At 47.3% G+C, this 19,747-nt stretch overlaps 1 long non-coding RNA gene across 1 annotated transcript; it reads right to left on the reverse strand.

The window, feature by feature from the left end:
- Positions 1-546: 546 nt before the first annotated feature.
- LOC137827091 (uncharacterized) lies at positions 547-1,698 on the reverse strand. The gene is made up of 2 exons (XR_011083656.1): positions 1,361-1,698; positions 547-1,291 (listed from the first exon to the last, which is right to left on the reverse strand). It is a non-coding gene; the product is annotated as an uncharacterized lncRNA (long non-coding RNA).
- Positions 1,699-19,747: the final 18,049 nt, after the last annotated feature.

Here is a 19,747-nt window from a genome sequence, read left to right on the forward strand (position 1 = left end):
ATTTTTTCCTAAAGAGGGTTTTACCGAGTAAGGTTTTAAGGAGATACTTTCAGATAAATAAATAATTATCTACAATATTATGATCTTGATTGTCATTTTCATAGTCCAAAACTGTCCGAGTTTAACTACGATCATCGACAAATTTACATCAAATTTATGCTCGAGTTCAACGAGAAACACCGACAAATTTACATCAAACTTATGCCTAAGCTCAACCATGAACATCGGTGAATTTGCATCACGATCATCAACAAGTTTTTCCAAGTTCAAACACAAGCACCGACAAATATATAATAACCTCGCATCCGAGTTCATACACGAACATCCGATTTCATACATGAAATTCAAACTCAAATATCAGTAGAGAAAAGACAAATTTTGTATTTAAAGGTTAAAAACACAAAGAAAAAACGATACCTAATGAACAAACAAGTTCATATCTGAGTTCAAAAATAAATAACTATTTTCAAGTGAAAACATCAACGATAAATTGAAGTGTAACCATAAAAAATAGAACAAACTGAGTGAACAAAACAAGAAATAAAGTACTAGAAATATCTTCCATACTTAAATAAATTAAAAAACAAAATGTTTTCAAAGTCTGACATCTACCAAGTGGTCATACACCAAGTAAATTGAAGGAAATATCGCTGGTCATCCACCAAGTGACCATCTACAACATCCTTTGACAAATTAAAATTATTTACATCTATGGAAGGAGAAAAGAAAAGAGCTTGTCGCATTTCCTTCTTGAAACCTTCAGCACATCCTAGGAAAAAAGACTCTACGATATCGACATTGGTAGCCTTAAGGGCCTCTTCTCGTCCCTGGACTGTTGTAACTCCTCCTGAAGCTGCTCAGTTTTCTCCTCGGCTTCCTTTTCACCGTTGGCCGCTTCTAACTGCCCTCTTAGTAAGTCAAACTTATCCTCTAAACTCTTCGTTTTCTCTTGACTAATGGCGGACGCCAAACTTCAATTTGAGTTCAGATCTGAGGTCGAGACATCATCCACCCAAGTTAACTTACCTTGCTTGCTCCTTATCACTAAGGAAGGCACCAAGGCACTTTTGGCTTAGAGGGTTTGGTGGGTGCAACGAAGGTTCAGGTGGAACCGACACAGAGCTGATTTTTGGAGCTACTGAGGAGGGCATGGGAACTGCAGAAGAGGTTCCCTCAACAACAACTTTAATTTTCTTTTTGGGATTGAAGTCAGACAAGAGATCCTTTTGAAGGTTGGGGTCTCCAATTTGAGCTCGCAGTGCTTTGTAGTCATAACCTTTCCCCATGATCTCTACACCAAGATGAGAAAAATCTTAGAAAATTAGAAGATGCACAAAGAAATCTCAAATACGAATCTTACCGTGAAAAAAAGATAGTAGGTTTCTCGGCCTTAGGTACCCTTGGAAGACCTCTTCTATCTTTAGAATTGATATGTCTATCCTCTCCTCATCATTAAGGATGTATTCGGCCCTAGATTTCAACTTATCAGGTTTCTACTAGTATAGGGAAACTTAGGAGACTGGTCAGAATTAAGGAAAATCCTTCTCTTGGGGTCCTGAGTACTTAAGATTTTAAAAACATGATTCTTAAAATTCTTGAAGGATGAATAGTAGATGGTGAATAGAGGACAATGTTGGGCACCATTGATGGAAACCCAACCAACCTCTGAGCCGTAATATAACTGGTGAAAGTACATGAACTTATTTACTATAGGATAAATGTGAAGGTATTCAAAAATAACTTTAAGGGGATAGAAAAGGGGTATCCCAACCCTTTACATAACCCAAACCCTGTTTTTTAGGACCTCAAAGAGGCATCCCAAAACAGGAGGGAAAAAAGATATATCATAAAAACAACCCCAAACTACTACTATTGTAAGTTGGACTGCTTCAAAACACTAAACAGCAATTTCACACCACCATAACACCATTAGGTCCTCCCACCAGTTTGACTACTACTTGAAGAGTGACTTTCCGCAACCTCCACACCCAATGGCTAATGCTGCCTCTCTCAACCTACTATAACAGCGAACATAAATTACCCCCTGCCAACTTCTTCAGTTTTATACGTAAACCTCCAACAACTTCAATTAGGCTTTCTGGAAAACCCGGCGATGTGCCTACCACGGCGATTTCCGGTTATCTGATCTTCTGTTCTTCAAGTACGACGATGATACATACCTTCGGCGACCACCGACAACGCACGCATGGAGAACGCCGCTTTATCATCCGGCGATCATGTTGGCCTTCCACGTGTCCTCATCCACATCGCCCCTCACTTCCAATATCTGAACTTCTGTTCTTCAAAAACGACGATGATGCATAACTTCGGCGACCACCGACTACGCACGCACGAAGATCGCCGCTTCATCGACCGGCGATCATGTTGGCCTTCTCAACTGCGCTCCTTTCTCTTGACCATACACCTGCAGCTTAGCCCGTAACTCATCAACATCGCCCCTCACTTCCAATTATCTGATCTTCTGTTCTTCAACTGTTATAAGTGTTTACCATGGTGGCAACAATCCGAACCACCAAAACAGAACCAGACATATACTTTTGACCTCCAACACGAACCAGATTTAGGCACCTACATGTTCGGATCAAACTTGGTACCCAAAACCTCCTGATCACATCACCCTGAAACCATCTCCTCTCCTTTTAGAAGCTCCCACACCGACCTCAGTCTATATAGTGGTGCCCTTCTATTTTATACTTTTAATACAAACAAACGGGTTAAGTAACCAATCCTCAAATGAATATGAATGGAAAGCAGCTTTATGCTTCATCCACAACCAAGACTTGAGTTGTGCCATCTGCAGAATCTCTTCAGCATCAACAACTTGTTGTTTAAACAAAATTGAGTTTCTCTGATCCCAAATACACCTCAAGATAGCGGCCCAAATTCCTTTGAGGACCAAATTTTGCTTACTACTGCTTTGGGCTACGTGGAAACTCACAAAGTGGTCCTTAAGGTCGTTGTGTTGGACTAACGTGATACCTAACCATTTGAGGCATAGAGACCACACCTGTTGTGCATACACACATTCTAAGAACAAGTGTTTGCAAGATTCCTCATTATCTTCACATAGCACACAAACTACAGAACTCATCTGAACACCTCTTCTACTCAGCGCCTCCCTAGTTGGGATCCTATTTACAAGCACCCTCCAAGTTGTTGACAAAACAGTGGGAAAACGCTTTTGCTCTCCATAAAGACTCGAAAGCTGCATGATACGTGCCTCCGTTTCCATTAGACAAGGTATTGTAAGCTGCATTGACTGAGTATGTCTCCAGATCCTCTATCCCCCAGACTCGGATATCATTCTTGGCTTGCTTTACATCAGCCCTTGCAAGATATTCGACAAAGTTTACTTCCAGCTCCGATTCCCATTCGAATATATCTTGTCTCCATTCTAGCCTCCATTTCTGATCCTGCCTGTTGACCGGAACGCTGGAAACTGCCTCGTCAAAGGATCGACGTGCGCACCGCTTCGAACCTCCATTCCTCTTCGAGATCCACCTCAAGAACCTGCAAAGAAACAGAGCGGCGCTGCTGCGGCCGATCGCACTCCAACGCTCAAGTCAGTGACGGTATCACCAAATACTAAGAGAACAAGAACCGTGCAAATCCTCTCTCACAGTCAGCTCTACAACTCGCAAGCGTAAAGAGTATAAACTGAATGTGCGTACCTCAAAAAGTTGTTTGAGAACTCTTATATACCTGGCTGTTTTCTCTCTCCTGGCAGTTACAGACCTGGACACGTGGCTCGCATCCAACTGTACACGTGCCATCATCTGGAGGCTCCTTGACTTGGCGCTGCTTCTACTCTCATTTTGGCTAAGTTACTTATGCATGGTACTGCCCAGTGCATAGCTAACTTGGGAGTGCGATCTCTACTGGAACTGGCGAGTTAGGGGCCTTCATACACCTTCCCTGTGGTCTCGCCGGCCGCCTTCATAATCTGCTTCTCCTTCATCTTCGGCGATGTGCTTGCTCTGGCGATCTCCAATGACTAGGTCGCCTGAATCTACATCTGGCGACTTCATCTTTAACCCGGTGATCGCCGATTCTAGTAAGCTGGAGATCGGAATACGCGAGCCCCCCGACTTCCTTCCCTTCTGCCAACCTGGCGCTTCGTCAACACGCCTATACTGTAGCAGGATGCCACGTCATCACTCCCGACTACCAGGGCGGTACACAAGCCCCCCAGTCTTAAGCGAAGACTTGTCTAGCGAAAAGACTGAAAGAGTCACGTCAACACCGGTCTACGTGGCACTGACGCAGAATTCCAAGCGGTTGTACCTTCTGCTGCTCTGACGCTCCACCAAACCCCTCACTCATCGCTTGACGCGTGGCTTCATCAACGGCTTTCTTCAGTTGCCGTTTGCGCTTCCTAAACCCATTTCGAAAAAACCCTTAAACCCATTTTCACCCAACACTGTTCCATCACTTTCCCTCGCATTCACGAACGCTCTAACTTCCTTCTGCGAAAAACTCTCAGCGCTCTCCAGCATTCTGAATCACCATCAACCTTCATTGTCTTCCTGATCATCAAAAGGTACCTACTTTCCTTCTTCTGCTGGTTTTCCTTGCATTTTAACCGATTCGCATCATCCTGTAACTGCCTGGTGCATACGCTGTGGGTTGTTTTTCCATTTCTCCTTCTGCGTAACTTAGGGCTTCGTCAATCATCGCAACGAACCTACATTCGTTCGTTTTTCACCTTCCTTCTATGATCGAGTCAGCCTCTGTAACCCCTGATCATTTTTCCTTTCTTCTTCCTTTGCAGCTGCCATCATGACTCGCACAAAGATCACCCCGAATCCTCCTCCTTCATCACGAAACCCCCCTTCACAAGCACACGATCCACCACGAGTTCGTGGCGCTTCATCTTCCCAGGCTGAGAGGCCTGCGTCTTCCCGTCCTATTCTGGCCCAGGCGACTCCACCTATCCCCGGAGGAGCCCCCGTTCCCCTGCCAGACTTCAAAACCTTGTATCCCTGGGCCAACTCGACCCTTCTGAGGGAGACATCCTCTGTGAACACTGCGGGAGCAGTTTTGCGGCTGACTAAGGGGGACGAGATTCATCAATCGTTTCACAAGGAGCACGACGAGAAGATGATGGTGCTGCCTTGCCCCCCCGATCTGCCTGTTTGTGCTGATGAGAAGGTGAGTGCCGACGGGCCCTTCTGTTTCGTCTACACAACCTTATTCAAGAAGGTGAAGCTCAAGTTCCCTTTCACCCGTTTCGAAAGGGAGCTCCTAACCGAGCTCAACATTGCCGCCGCCCAGCTCCATCCCAACAGCTGGGCGTTTGTGCGAGCGTTCGAAGTGATGTGCGCCCATCTGGGGTTGCCCGCATCGGTGGACGTGTTTTTATTCCTCTTTGAAGCCAAGCACCCGGGAGACCGCCTATGGGTTAGCTTGAACGCGATCGCTGGGAGGTCCATCTTTGCTATCTTCCAGCAATCGTATAAAGATTGGAAAGGGAAGTTCGTCCAGGTGCGTGCCAACGACAAGGACGAATCCCTGCTCGACGGCTTCCCCTTATACTGGGTGGATAAGGGGAAGAAAGAATCCAAAAGCTGCTTCAGGAGACCCAGAAGTCCTGATAGCATGGGAGCATTGGACAAAGATCTTTGTCTCTTCTGGAAAAGGGTGGCGGATGCCAACATCACTTTCCTTACCACCACCTTGATCTGCTTCGAATTCTACGAAGACCAGCTAGAAATTCGAATAGGTTAGAACATTAAAAACTGTTGTTTTAATACTGCTTCTGTTTAGCTGTTTCTGGGCGTTTTGCGCGTTATGCGCAAGACTTTGATTTTATCTTTCCTGCACATATCATCTGCTTTGCTGTGTACTACCTTATGCATTTGTTTTTTTCCCTGAGTTAACCCATGCATTTTCGTTCCATGCAGACGACATGTTGGGCAAAGGCATGCTCGCTGAACTTAAGGCGCTCGCCCGAAACCATGGATTGGCGACGGGCTCGCAAACAGTGCCCAACTCGGTGGTGGAGAAGGCTATCGTCCACGGGCGATCACCACCTAAGGAACCCGCCCAACGCAAAAAACTGGTTCTTAAAAGGCCTAAAAGGAAAGCCGCTCAAGTCATCATGAGGAGGAAGAAGAGGATGACGAGGCCACCGAGGATGGCCTCGTTACAAAGAGGAAGAGGGTGGCACCTTCTTCACCACCTGCTCCACCCCCTCTTCCAACCTCAACACCACCATCGACGCCTGCTCCTCCTCCATCATCGCCACCCCCACAGGCTCCTGCCTCACCAGTCCAAGCAATCCCACTGGCCACTGCGCCACCTGCAGTGGAGGCCCAAGAGCCAAACTTCATGGAGGACCCCCCGAGAGCCTCCACGCCATACGTATCAGCTGGAGGGGGTCCTCCTTCAAACGCCTCAGCTGCAGAGGTTGAACCAATCGGGGATGAGGTTGCCCATACTTCGTCGATTCTGATCACCGAATCCCCGATTCCGTCGCCACGCCAACAAGCGCCTACTGAAGAACCTGCTAAGGAAGGTGGCGACGAGAGTCAACAACAGGCTCCCCTGGTGCCTCTCCAAGCAGCAAACCTTCCTTTGGAGGTCACAAGGATGTGGGAGCCTCTATCTGCTAAGCTGAAGACCATAGCAGAAGACATCCCGGCGATCATAACCAGGGCTGTGGAGAGCTCCACCAGGAGGCTTCAAGACGATCTCTTCAACCTCAAAACTGAAAACAGCACTATGAGGGTCGAGGTGGAGAAATTGTCTTTCAACCTAACACTCGCGGAGATTGAACACTCCCGAGTAGAAGACGCGATGAGCACCGAGCTCAGACTGGCACGCAAGGAGGCCACTGATCTCCGCCATAAGGTGCATCAACTTGCTCAAGAAAAGGTCGAACTGGAGAGCAAGATCGTGCCTCTTCGCGTCAGGGTGGTTGACCTGGAGGCCCTCATGAAAGCTGACGCCGCCAAGGTGCAAAAATTGGAGCAGAGGTCAGTCGACCGAGAGAAATTTCTTGGGCAAGTGGAAAAGGCGAGGGACGACGCCATAGCTGATCTTGCCGAGGCCAACAAAGAGAAGGGAAAGGTGGCTGCTGAATTGGCCCAAGCACAGGCGGAATCCAAGAAGGTTACTGAAGACCTTCTCCAGGCTCAAGAGACCAACGAACAACTCAAAAAACAGGTTGAAGAGCTGGAGCAACAGAATAAAGAGCTGAAAGAGCAAACTGAAGACCTCAAGAAGCGGATTGAGGAACTTCAGAAGCAAGTTGAAGAACTCAAGCTAAACTCTGCTCAAATTCTGGCCGCTGGATTCGAAGCTGCGCGGGAACAATTTGCTTGCCTATTCCCCGACCTGGATCTCAGCATGGTGTCGCTGAACAATGAAGTGGTGGATGGAAAAGTCGTTCCTGCTGAAGATTAATCAACCCTTCTCCATCTACTACCTTCGTGCTTTCCCTTGTATCATTTTGTAATGAACTCGTGTATATGTGCCTTTAACTGATACTTATCTTAATGACAAAGCTTGGGTATTCCCTCTCTTAACTTCTTTAAGCGCTTTAACCTTCTTTGCATGTTTAACTTTGTCGGATTTAACTTAAAGATTTTGCAAACACGACTTTTGACTTAACTGCTTCGAACCACTTCAAACTTAAGCAATAATCACTTTAACCAACTTGTACTCTTAAGGCAACTAACCTTATCGTAAGAATATCCCTCGAGCAACGAACTGTAACTCAGTTACTGGCTCAAAACAACGTCCCACTCGACCTGCCTTATCAAACAGGTCTTTCAACCTTCTCGCCGCTGTTTGAACTCTCTTGGTGATATCAGCTTCTTTCCAGCCTCCCGCTTTGGCCATTGTTTCTTTATCTGGGGGTAGAAACGCCTTTTGGGATCCTTCTTTACCTCCCTGAACTTCAGAACGAAAGACCGGGTGACTAGGCGTTCTCTTCGAACCTACCTTAGCCACCTTCCAAACTTCTTCCACCCTCTGCACCATACCTGAACTCGTTCGAGACGAGAAGGATTTTATCTTGCCTAAGCTCGCATGTAGGCGAGAAGGTCTTTGAACTCGCCTGAACTCGCTCATCGGCGAGAAGGTCTTTAACTCGCCTGAACTCGCTCATCGGCGACAAGGTCTTTAACGTGCCTGAACTCGCTCATCGGCGAGAAGGTCTTTAACTCGCCTGAACTCGCTCATCGGCGAGAAGGTCTTTAAACTCGCCTCTACATTGCCCAGGGGTTACATCTTCTCGCCCCCAGAAACACGGAGGACTTTTTACTGGTGCCTCTACATTGCCCCAGGGGTTACATCTTCTCGCCCCCAGAAACACGGAGGACTTTTTACTGGTGCCTCTACATTGCCCCAGGGGTTACATCTTCTCGCCCCAGAAACACGGAGGACTTTTTCTCTTTCTCGCCTGCACTCACTCGACAGCGAGGAGGTCTTTAACTTGCCTCTACATTGCCCCAGGGGTTACATCTTCTCGCCCCTAGAAACACGGAGGACTTTTTCTCTTTCTCGCCTGCACTCGCTTGACGGCGAGGAGGTCTTTAACTTGCCTTTACATTGCCCCAGGGGTTACATCTTCTCGCCCCCAGAAACACGGAGGACTTTTCTCTTTCTCGCCTGCACTCGCTCGACGGTGAGGAGGTCTTTAACTTGCCTCAAGAAGCGCGAGGGCGTTGAGGTCTTTTAACTGGTGCCTCCGATCGCCGAAAAACGATGAGGACTTAAAAACTTTAACTGATGCCTCCAATCGCCGAAAAACGATGAGGACTTAAAACCTTTAACTGGTGCCTCCAATCGCCGAAAAACGATGAGGACTTAAAACCTTTAACTGGTGCCTCCAATCGCCGAAAAACGATGAGGACTTAAAAACTTTAACTGGTGCCTCCAATCGCCGAAAAACGATGAGGACTTAAAACCTTTTAGAAAGCACGCGATATATCTTTACTCGCCTTGAATCACGTACAAGTGACAAGGTCTTTCTTCAAAACTTTTGGAAAATAGCACACATGCAATCTGAAAACGCCTTATACTTCGAAAACTCTTCTTTTATTTTATTGGGTGGCCTCGTTAAAAACCCTCCTCAGGGAAAAAAGAGTGCCCCCTTCAAACTGTTTCATCAGAGACACTGTAATATGACTTTGTGTTTGTCTTTACTTACAAAGCTCTTAACTATAGTACAACTTCAGGTGCGTGGCGTTCCAGGTGCGAGGAATCGCCCCTCCTTCCAGCGTCTCTAAGCGGTAGGCTCCGTTCCCGAGCGCCTCGGTTATTCTGAACGGTCCAGTCCACTTGGGTGACAGTTTATTCTCCATCTCGTACTGGTGGGCCTTTCTCATCACCAGATGGCCCTCTCTAAACTGCCTTGGCATCACCTTCGAGTTGTATCTTCGTTCAACCCTTCTCTTCACGGCTTCAGCCTTCAACCTCGCCTCTTCCCTGACCTCATCCAGTAGATCCAGGTTCAGCCTTCTCTCTTCATTCGAGTCTTCCTCTACGAAGTTCTGGAATCTCGGCGAGCTCTCCTGGATCTCCACCGGAATCATGGCATCACACCCATAGACCAAACTGAACGGGGTCTCATGGGTTCCTGACTGCTCGGTGGTGTGGTACGCCCAGACTATACGGGGCACATCCTCAGCCCAACTTCCCTTGGCTTTCTCGAGCCTTCTCTTCAAACCTCTCAACAACACCCGATTAGCTGACTCCACCTGGCCATTTGTCTGAGGGTGCTCGACGGATGCAAACACTTGTTGAATTCCCACCCCTTCGCAAAGCTTCTTCAACAGGCGGCTTGCAAACTGCGTCCCATTATCCGACACCAGGCGTTTAGGCACTCCAAACCGGCACACGATGTTCTTCCACACGAAACCTTCGATCTTGTGTGCGATGATCTGGGCCACTGGTTCTGCTTCAATCCACTTGGTGAAATACTCAATCGCCACCACCAAGTACTTCATCTGCCTGATCGCCAGCGGGAAAGGTCCCAGGATGTCGATTCCCCAGGTATGAAATGGCCAAGGGCTATAAATCGACTTCAACTCCTCGGGAGGTGCCTTATGCCAATCGGCGTGCTGCTGGCATTGTTTACAACATTGGGCATACTTCTTGCAATCTTCTCTCATCGATGGCCAGTAGTAGCCTGCACGGAGAGTCCTCGCGGCCAGAGCTCGACCCCCAACGTGGCTTCCGCATATACCCCCGTGGAGCTCCGCCATGATCCTCGCGCAGGAGCTCCACGCCGGTGAAAACAGCCTTAACCGGAACGACGCTCGCAGGAATGGGCGTGTCGGTAATCGCCTGAACAAAAGGCATAGGAAAAACACGAGGTGGCGTCGACGGCGCCACCTCTTCAACAGAAGAACGTCCTTGCTGCTCCCGAAGAGCCTGACGCAGCTCCTCAGTCACCTTGCTAAGCTCCTCGTTCCTGGCGCGAGAGGCGACCAGGTCCTCATGTATTCTCGCCTGCTCTACGCGTGAGGCTTCCACAGTTGCCTGCAACGAACGCATCATCTCTGCCATCTGCGCCATGGTCATGGCGGTGGCGCCTTCGTCAGCAACGGGCGCAACTGGACTTGAACGATTGCTTCTCATCTTTCTCATGAACTCAGCGAACCTCAGAATGCAGCGAACGACACTTCAACCACGATCGAATCAGCGATCAATCGGAGAAAACAGTGCAAAACTGCGCAAGAAAACTCAAGAACACCGTAAGCCTTCAATGAAAACCACAACTTCACCAGAAATCGCCGCTTCCCTGCGGACAAGCAAACGAGCGAAAGAACTCGAACTTCCACCAAACAGATTACGCGTAAACAGCAGGAAACCTCATTCCGCCGATCGAAAAGCCAAACGAACGGTACAAAACGCAAATTCACCGAACGAAACTCAAGCAAACAGCGCACGATGGTTGCACCAGCACACAACCACGCAGAAAACTTCGAAAACCTCCAAGAACTCACGCTGTGGATGGGAGCAAGTTTTACACGGCCCCACGGTGGGCGCCTGATGATCCTGCCTGTTGACCGGAACGCTGGAAACTGCCTCGTCAAAGGATCGACGTGCGCACCGCTTCGAACCTCCGTTCCTCTTCGAGATCCACCTCAAGAACCTGTAAAGAAACAGAGCGGCGCCGCTGCGGCCGATCGCACTCCAACGCTTAAGTCAGTGACGGTATCACCAAATACTAAGAGAACAAGAACCGTGCAAATCCTCTCTCACAGTCAGCTCTACAACTCGCAAGCGTAAAGAGTATAAACTGAATGTGCGTACCTCAGAAAGTTGTTTGAGAACTCTTATATACCTGGCTGTTTTCTCTCTCCTGGCAGTTACAGACCTGGACACGTGGCTCGCATCCAACTGTACACGTGCCATCATCTGGAGGCTCCTTGACTTGGCGCTGCTTCTACTCTCATTTTGGCTAAGTTACTTATGCATGGTACTGCCCAGTGCATAGCTAACTTGGGAGTGCGATCTCTACTGGAACTGGCGAGTTAGGGGCCTTCATACACCTTCCCTGTGGTCTTGCCGGCCGCCTTCATAATCTGCTTCTCCTTCATCTTCGGCGATGTGCTTGCTCTGGCGATCTCCAATGACTAGGTCGCCTGAATCTACATCTGGCGACTTCATCTTTAACCCGGTGATCGCCGATTCTAGTAAGCTGGAGATCGGAAAACGCCAACTTGACAACTGGCGACTACGGGAGCCCCCCGACTTCCTTCCCTTCTGCCAACCTGGCGCTTCGTCAACACGCCTATACTGTAGCAGGATGCCACGTCATCACTCCCGACTACCAGGGCGGTACAATTTCCATTCCGAACCTTCCCACACCCCTACATCTTCCACTTTGTACTCCTGATTAACCGACAACGAATATAGTCTCTGGAACAAGAAATTGATGCTTGTGTCACCAACCCACACATCCTCCCAGAACCTGACCTTATCCCCTACCTAATTTCCAGTGTATCTCCTTCTAGAACCATCCTTCACCACCTCCCTCCCTACACACCTTTACTAGATCTCTCCACCACCATGATTGGTATTTTACTGGTAGATGGGGACTTACTAGTTCCACCCCATACTTTGACTCTAACACCTCCTTCCACTTCCCTTTTTCTTGAGACATAAACCTCCATCTCCACTTTCCTAAGAGAGCAAAGTTGAACTTTCTAATGTCTTTTAACCCCAACCCTCCCTCCTCTTTCGTTTTACAAAGATCTTCCCAACTTACGCATGCAATAGGCCTATTTTCCTTGCCCTATCCCCACAGAAACTGCCTTTGAATACTTATGATGCTTTTGTAGATTGACTTTGGCGCTTTGAAAACTGAAAGATAGAAAAGGGGGATTGCATTGAGAACAGACTTTATAACACACGTCCTTCCTGCCATTGATAAGAACCGCCCCTTCCACACACTTAGCCTTGCTTTGAGTTTGTTGAGAACAGGCTCCCAAAACGCCTTCTTCCTTGGATTCCCTCCCACTTCTAATCCCAAGTATTTGAAAGGTATTCCCGATTGATTACAGTTCAAAACCTTTGAATAGCAAAGGAGATTAATAGACTGCACATTTACACCTGATAGGCTTGATTTGTGGAAGTTGATCTTTAGCCCTGATGCTACCTTAAAACCCCTTAAGATAGACTTCATTACAACCACATTGCTCCATGAGTCCTCACAAAAGAAGAGAGTGTCATCTGCAAACTGGAGAAAAGACACCTCTACCTCCTTGTTTCCCACCTTAACTCCGGATAGAAGATCCGCTTTCATTGCTTGTCGAACAAGTCCAGCTAGGCCTTCCGCCACCACTATAAAGAGAAAAGGTGCTATGGGATCGCCCTGCCTTAACCCTCTAGTGGGTTTAAACTCCTCCATGGGACTTCCGTTGACAAGTACTGATACTGTGGCTGATTCCATGCATCCTCTAATCCAATTTATCCAAACATTATGGAAACGCAACCTTCGAAGCATATCGTACAGGAATTCCCATCTGATAGAATCATATGCTTTTTCAAAATCTACCTTGAAGCACAGACCCCTCTTCCCTCTCCTTCTAATATCTTCGATCACCTCATTTGCCAAAAGCACATTGTCTACCAGACCTCTTCCTTCAATGAAAGCCGATTGACTACCATCTATAAGAGCAGGTAGAACTTTCTTTATTCGCCCTGCTAAAACTTTTGAGATGACTTTGTAGATGGCACCCACTAGGGATATGTGTCTAAACTGATGAAGGTTACACGGGTCCCGTACTTTAGGTACTAATGCTATGAATGAAGCATTGCACCCCTTCGAGATCACACCTATTTCATGAAAGCACTTCAATGCTGCCACAAAATCAGATTTTATAATATTCCAACTCTTCTTGATGATGTTGAAATTGAAGCCATCTGGGCCAGGACTCTTCATACCCTCACATTGCCATACAGTTGCCTTGATTTCTTCCTCACTAAAGGCCTCAATCATACTCAGGCTTACTTCTGGCGATAAAGAATTAAACTCAACCCCATCCAGTCTCACCCCAAGGTCCTTCGTTGCTTTAAATCTAGATTCAAACAGATTCTTTGCTTCATGCCGAATAGTGCATGGTTCCTCACACCATACACCCCTTATATCAACACCCTTCACTTCATTCCTAAGCCTTCTCCATCTTAAAGACGAGTGAAAGAACCTTGTGCAGGAGTCACCATATTTGAGCCAATTAGTTCTAGCCTTTTGATGTAGAAGGCATTCAATCTTTGCTTCATTCTCCCAAATCCTTACCAAATCTGATCTAAGCTTCTTCTGACTCTCATCCAAACAGCCTCGGCTATCCTGGCAATCCAAGTTTTCAATGTCCGGCAATAAGGACTGCTTTGTAGAATTCAAGTTCCCAAAAACGTCCTTATTCCATACTTTTAGATCCAGTTTAAGGAGTTTAAACTTCTCCTTGAGCACCTTTATGACATTTCCTTGGCCCTCATAGGACCTCCACTTACCCTCCACCATCCCCAAAAAACCTCTCTCTAAGGACCAAGCATCAATTGTTCTAAAAGGTTTGGGACCCCAATCCTTGTCTATGCACTTAATCATCAAAGCGCAATGATCCGAGACTTCCCTCCGTTGGACATATTGCTTGCACATCGGCCATCTCTGCAACCATTCCTCGGAAACTAAGACTCTATCAATCCTACTCTTCGCCGTCCCATTTGCTTTAAACCATGTGTATTTCTTTCCCACAATAGGCACCTCCAATAACAAGTTTGACTCTATAAAGTCATTAAAACCATTTATCTCACTGGAAAAATCCCCCTATCAACCCCTTTCCTTTCATTCCTGCTTCTAATTGCATTAAAATCTCCACAAAAGCACCACACTTCGACCTGGGAGGCCAGTTTGAAACTAGAGAGTCCCTCCCAAAGAAGTTTCTTTTCTCTCAGATTGCAAGCGGCATAAACATTTACCACACAACACCTTTGGGCCGATTTCACATGACTACCCACTGTAGCTATGTAGCCCTTACCCAAGGAATGACTCTCATAGACGAAAGCCTCTTTATGCCACATTGAGAGAAGACTTCCACTGCCATTTACCCCTTCATTATGAATCTACCCAATTTTGTTGTCCCCCCACAACGAGAAACACCTAGCATCCGTGACTTCCACTGTTTTTGTTTCCTGAAGGCACACAAACTCTGCCTCCTCTGAAGATATACACCGCCTCAGATATCTGACTTTTATTCCTCCCCCCAGTCCTCTAATATTCATATTAAAAATGAACATAAAAAACCATTCAGATTACCCCCTGTTATGCTCTTTGATCCGGTCGGTCATCGGTAGTAGATGACGTCAGCAGCAGGTAACCACGTGGACCACTCGCAGGGCGACACGTGGATCAGGTGCAGAGGGATTAGGGAGGAGATCACCCGGTATGGTGATCGGTGGTTAGTAACCGAGTGGCCACCGACAGATCGGTTCCAAGATAAACACCCCGGGGGAGAACGCGAGAAGCAATAGAGCACCGATCAGTCATCGGGTGCATGGTCATCGGGGTTTCGTGTTACACGCAGTTAAACTGGGACTGAGATTCCCAGCGAGAGCGTTACGCATGGACCTCGCATGATCATACCTCAGAGAAAGAAAAGCTCCTCGCCGGTATAATTGTGCACGAGAGTGGCCTAAGGGAGTTAGTAAACCAGTCAGTGATTGGTGACTTCCTCTACCCATTACGTGCATGACGTAGTGAAGGGGAAATCGCGTATGCAGAGAGCAGTGCTTGGTGAGTGTGCCTAGTCCAGCCACACCTGGCGTTCTCCTGGGAATGTGTGATTCACCCAGATGGAAGAAACGCGCTAAGTTACTCCGCAAGGGAATAACTTAGGCGCACAAAGAGATGCGCTAGAGCCCTTCAGGTGGTGGCACGTGTATGCCTCCACGTGTCACTGTCTGAGAGGGGCGCGGCCCAGATAAAGGTGCACTCCGTGTCGTGGAAGGTACAGACAGAAAACCCAGACACCCACGACCCTGACTGTGGTACGTTTTCGTACAAATGCATAACAGCCTGGAGAGAGAAGAAACCCAGCTATAAAGGTAACCTTAACAGAGTTTGCAGGGGTACGCTTTTGAGAATTACACAAAGCACAAAAACCCTAGTTGTTCTTTACGGCGCACCCAGCTGTGAGCACAAGGCAATTAGGGCAACACAGTTTTAGTCCTTGAGTACAGTTTTCGACCACCCTCAGAGCATTCGTTCAAGTGCTCCGATACGGGGGTGCGTCACCATTGATGTTTCTTGCTGCCTGACTTGAGCGTCGGAGTGCAAACGGCCGCGAGGGCGCCCCTTTGTTCTTCTTTTTCAGGTACTCATACATCAGAGGGAACGAAGGTGCTCTAGCTCGTGAGTACAAACCACTCGTAGAGACGACCCATGATGGAGGTCAAGCCCAAGAGAACATGGAGGCCACTCATCAAGCTCAAGAAGAGGTGGAGGCACAAATGGAGGACGCCCATGGAGGTCAAAGTCCACCTCAAAGGATTACAAGAAGCATGTTCAAAGCCTTGGGAGCTAGAGGACATTTATTTTCTCTTTTTGTAGTGTCTTTAGTTGAAGGTGCTTAGAGGGAAACCTTAGAAACCTCTTTTTTATATAGCATCTTTTAGGTTTTTAAATAGGAGCTTTAGGGGGGTGTATTAGTAGATAGGTGTAGGAGTAGAATAGGGGGTGCCAAAGTAAAGGAAGGGATCACACCTTCCTTGCTTGGCAATTAGCGCCGGTTCTAGATAGCTTTTGGAGGGAATTTTGAATTGTTTACCTTTCATTTTTCAGCACCTTAGGCTATAAATAGAGGTGCCTTCCTTGTAAAATTCAGATTTGAATTCATCTAAAGAAACTATACTCAAAATTGGAGTGAGCATTTGGAGAGCTTTTGAGCTTCTACTCTAGTCTTATCTTGAAGGACCATGGTTTCCTCAAGTGGCGGCTTCCACACTCATCTAGGAGCATCCATACTTCTAGTGGCGTGATCATCCAACCTATCTTCCATCTTCATGAGCATTCTCTTCTCCTTCCTTTCTTCTCTTTCAATTACTTTTGTTGTCTTGTGTTCTTGAGCAATTTTTGGTTCGGCTGTCCTTAATTTTCCAGCACCTATGTTTTGGTTTTCTAAATTCTGTTCAGCACATTTGTTTGTGGTTTAATTCTGTTCGGTCTTCTCTTTTATAATTCCTTTGTTGATTCAATTTGACAATATTTGGTTCATCCAAATGAGTTTGGGAATTGGTACTTGTATTGGTGAGTTCTTGACTTAGAACCATGATCCAACTTCTAAGAAAGTGCCTCTACATTTTCCAGCTCAAGGTGATTCCTCAAAGTGTCAAGAATCTTGTTCTATGTGGCTATTGGAATCACATCAACCCAGGTCAACCGGCCGGAACATTTGGCGCCCACCGTGGGGCTCGATATAAAACATCAGTCCCACCACACAAGTTTTTCAGTTCCAGTTGCAGTGTCCAACCTAGTTCCAGCCCTCAAATCGCAGATAGTCAAGTGGGGCTTCCAGAAACCACGAACATGAGACCTGCACGCACTAGGAGCGAAGAAATGACCATACGACAAATCTTGGAGAAGCCCTCCAATCAGTGAATGAAGAAGCCAAGGCTGACCAGTTAAGGCCATTCCTTGAGCGTGGAATGTGGCAAACCTTAAGTTGTACATCAGTAAAGTCAGCCTAGCTCGGTGTCAGTGCAACCACTCGAGCATAGCCGCCCCGTCAGTGAATGGTTACCTAGTGCCAGGTAAGACAGGGGCATGAGTACCATGCAGGAGAGCCCATCAGCTCGACCCAAGGGTTCGGGGGAGGTCATCGGTGATCGGGCACAAGAGGTGAGTCGTGAGCTAGACTCAGATGTTGGTCAGCCCAGAAAAGGGTCATAGAAGTGTTGGACGACGAAGCCTGTCGGTGAAAAGTCAAGCCATCAGGACAACTCCTCTAAAAGGTAAATTACGACTCATGTGCACTGACCCTTGGCTCAGAGACAATCTGGACATGGGCACCCTAGATCGCAGCTCGCCACCGTTGTGGTTCGAGCCTTTGAACAGACGGAGATAGAAGGGCTAAAGTCTACCATTGGAGTTAACCAACGAGAAGAGGCCTCAGCCAGTCGAGGAGTGGCTTGAGAAGAAGATCAACGGCAAAACATTTAAGCTGGGGAGAACTTTAGACGGCGAGACACAAGACCAGATCGCCAAGGTAATAGTTAGAAGTAATTTCAGTTAAAGCAGTTTTTCAAGGGGCATTCGTTAAGAAGTAGTTTCAGTTAAAACAGTTTTATCAAAGTTTCCAAGTTATTTAAGTTCGCATGCTTATCGTTTTTAGTTGTCAGAAAAAAGACCTTATCGCTTTTATGAGATTTAAGGCAACAGTTTAAGGATTATGGCATGCATTCAGTACAAGGTTTTAAAGCATAAGTTTTAAGACCTCATCGCCACCTGGCGATCGGAGGCATTAGTATAAAAGTTTTAAGTCCTCATCGCCACCTGGCGATCGCGGGCACGAGCATAAAGTTTTAAGTCCTCATCGCCACTTGGCGATCGCAGGCACGAGCATAAAGTTTTTAAGTCCTCATCGCCACCTGGCGATCGCAGGCACGAGCATAAAGTTTTTAAGTCCTCATCGCCACCTGGCGATCGCAGGCATGAGCATAAAGTTTTTAAGTCCTCATCGCCATCTGGCGATTGGAGGCACAAGCACAAAGTTTTAAACCTTCATCGCCACCTGGCAATCGGAGGTGAAAGTTAAAGTTTTAAAGTCCCCATCGTTTTTCGGCGATCGGTGGCAATAGTAAAAGTTTTAAAGTCCCCATCGTTTTTCGGCGATCGGTGGCAATAGTAAAAGTTTTAAAGTCCCCATCGTTTTTCGGCGATCGGTGGCAATAATAAAAGTTTTAAAGTCCCCATCGTTTTTCGGCGATCGGTGGCAATAGTAAAAGTTTTAAAGTCCCCATCGTTTTTTCGGCGATCGGTGGCAATAGTTAAAGTTTTAAAGTCCCTGTCATTTTACAGCGATCGGTGGCAGTAGTTAAAAGTTTTAGAGACCTCATCGTCTTTTGGCGATCGGAGGTACCAGTAGTGCAAAAAGCCCTCAGCGCTCTCGTGCATTTTGAGGCAAGAGAAGAAGTCCTCCTCGCCCTTGAGCGAGTGCAGACGAGAAAGAGAAGAAGTCCTCCTCGCCTATAGCGAGCGTAGGCGAGAACAGATTAAAGGTCCTCCTCGCCTATGGCGAGCGTAGGCGAGAACAGATTAAAAGTCCTCCTCGCCTATAGCGAGCGTAGGCGAGAACAGATTAAGAAGTCCTACTCGCCTAGAGCGAGTATAGGCGAGAGTTCAGAACAAGATGACAGTTAAAATCCGGGCGCCTAGTCCTTGAGCAGGGGTTAAGGGATTCCTTCGGGATGCCCCCTCCTCAAGTATGAATAGCTAGCCCCGGTACCAGATAACAGTTAAAATCTGGGCACCTAGTCCTTGAGCAGGGGTTAAGGGATTCCTTCGGGACGCCCCCTCCTCAAGTATGAATAGCTAGCCCCGGTACGAGATGAGATTAAAAGTCCTCAGTGCATCCAGGGGAAGAGGAGATGTAACCCCTGGGCAAGTTGAGGCACCAGAGAAAGTCCTTCTCACCCTCGAGTGAGTTCAGGCCAGAATAGTTTGCAAGTCCTCAGTGCATCCAGGGGAAGAGGAGATGTAACCCCTGGGCAAGTTGAGGCACCAGAGAAAGTCCTTCTCACCCTCGAGTGAGTTCAGACCAGAATAGTTTGCAAGTCCTCAGTGCATCTAGGGGAAGAGGAGATGTAACCCCTGGGCAAGTTGAGGCACCAGAGAAAGTCCTCCTCGCCTTGAGCGAGTTCTGGCAAGAACAGATTACAAGACCTCTTTGCTTAAGCAAATTGAGGCAAGTGTAAAAGTCCTCAGTGCATCCAGGGAAAGGGTAGCCCCTGGGCGAGTTGAGGAACCAAAGAAAATTCTCCTCGCCCTCGAGCGAAGCTGAGGCCAATTATCAGTTAAATCCTCCTCGCCCTCAAGCGAAGTTGAGGTCAGTTAATAGTTATCAGTTAAATCCTCCTCGCCCTCGAGCGAAGCTGAGGTCAGTTAAATAGTTATGAGATAAATTCTCCTCGCCTGGAGCGGGTGTAGGCCAGAGCAGAATACAAGACCTCTTTGCGTAAGCAAATTGAGGCAAGTTCGAAGGTCTTCAGTGCA

The sequence above is a fragment of the Phaseolus vulgaris genome, chromosome 8, assembly GCF_000499845.2.
Source record: "Phaseolus vulgaris cultivar G19833 chromosome 8, P. vulgaris v2.0, whole genome shotgun sequence".
NCBI classification, from domain to species: domain Eukaryota; kingdom Viridiplantae; phylum Streptophyta; class Magnoliopsida; order Fabales; family Fabaceae; genus Phaseolus; species Phaseolus vulgaris.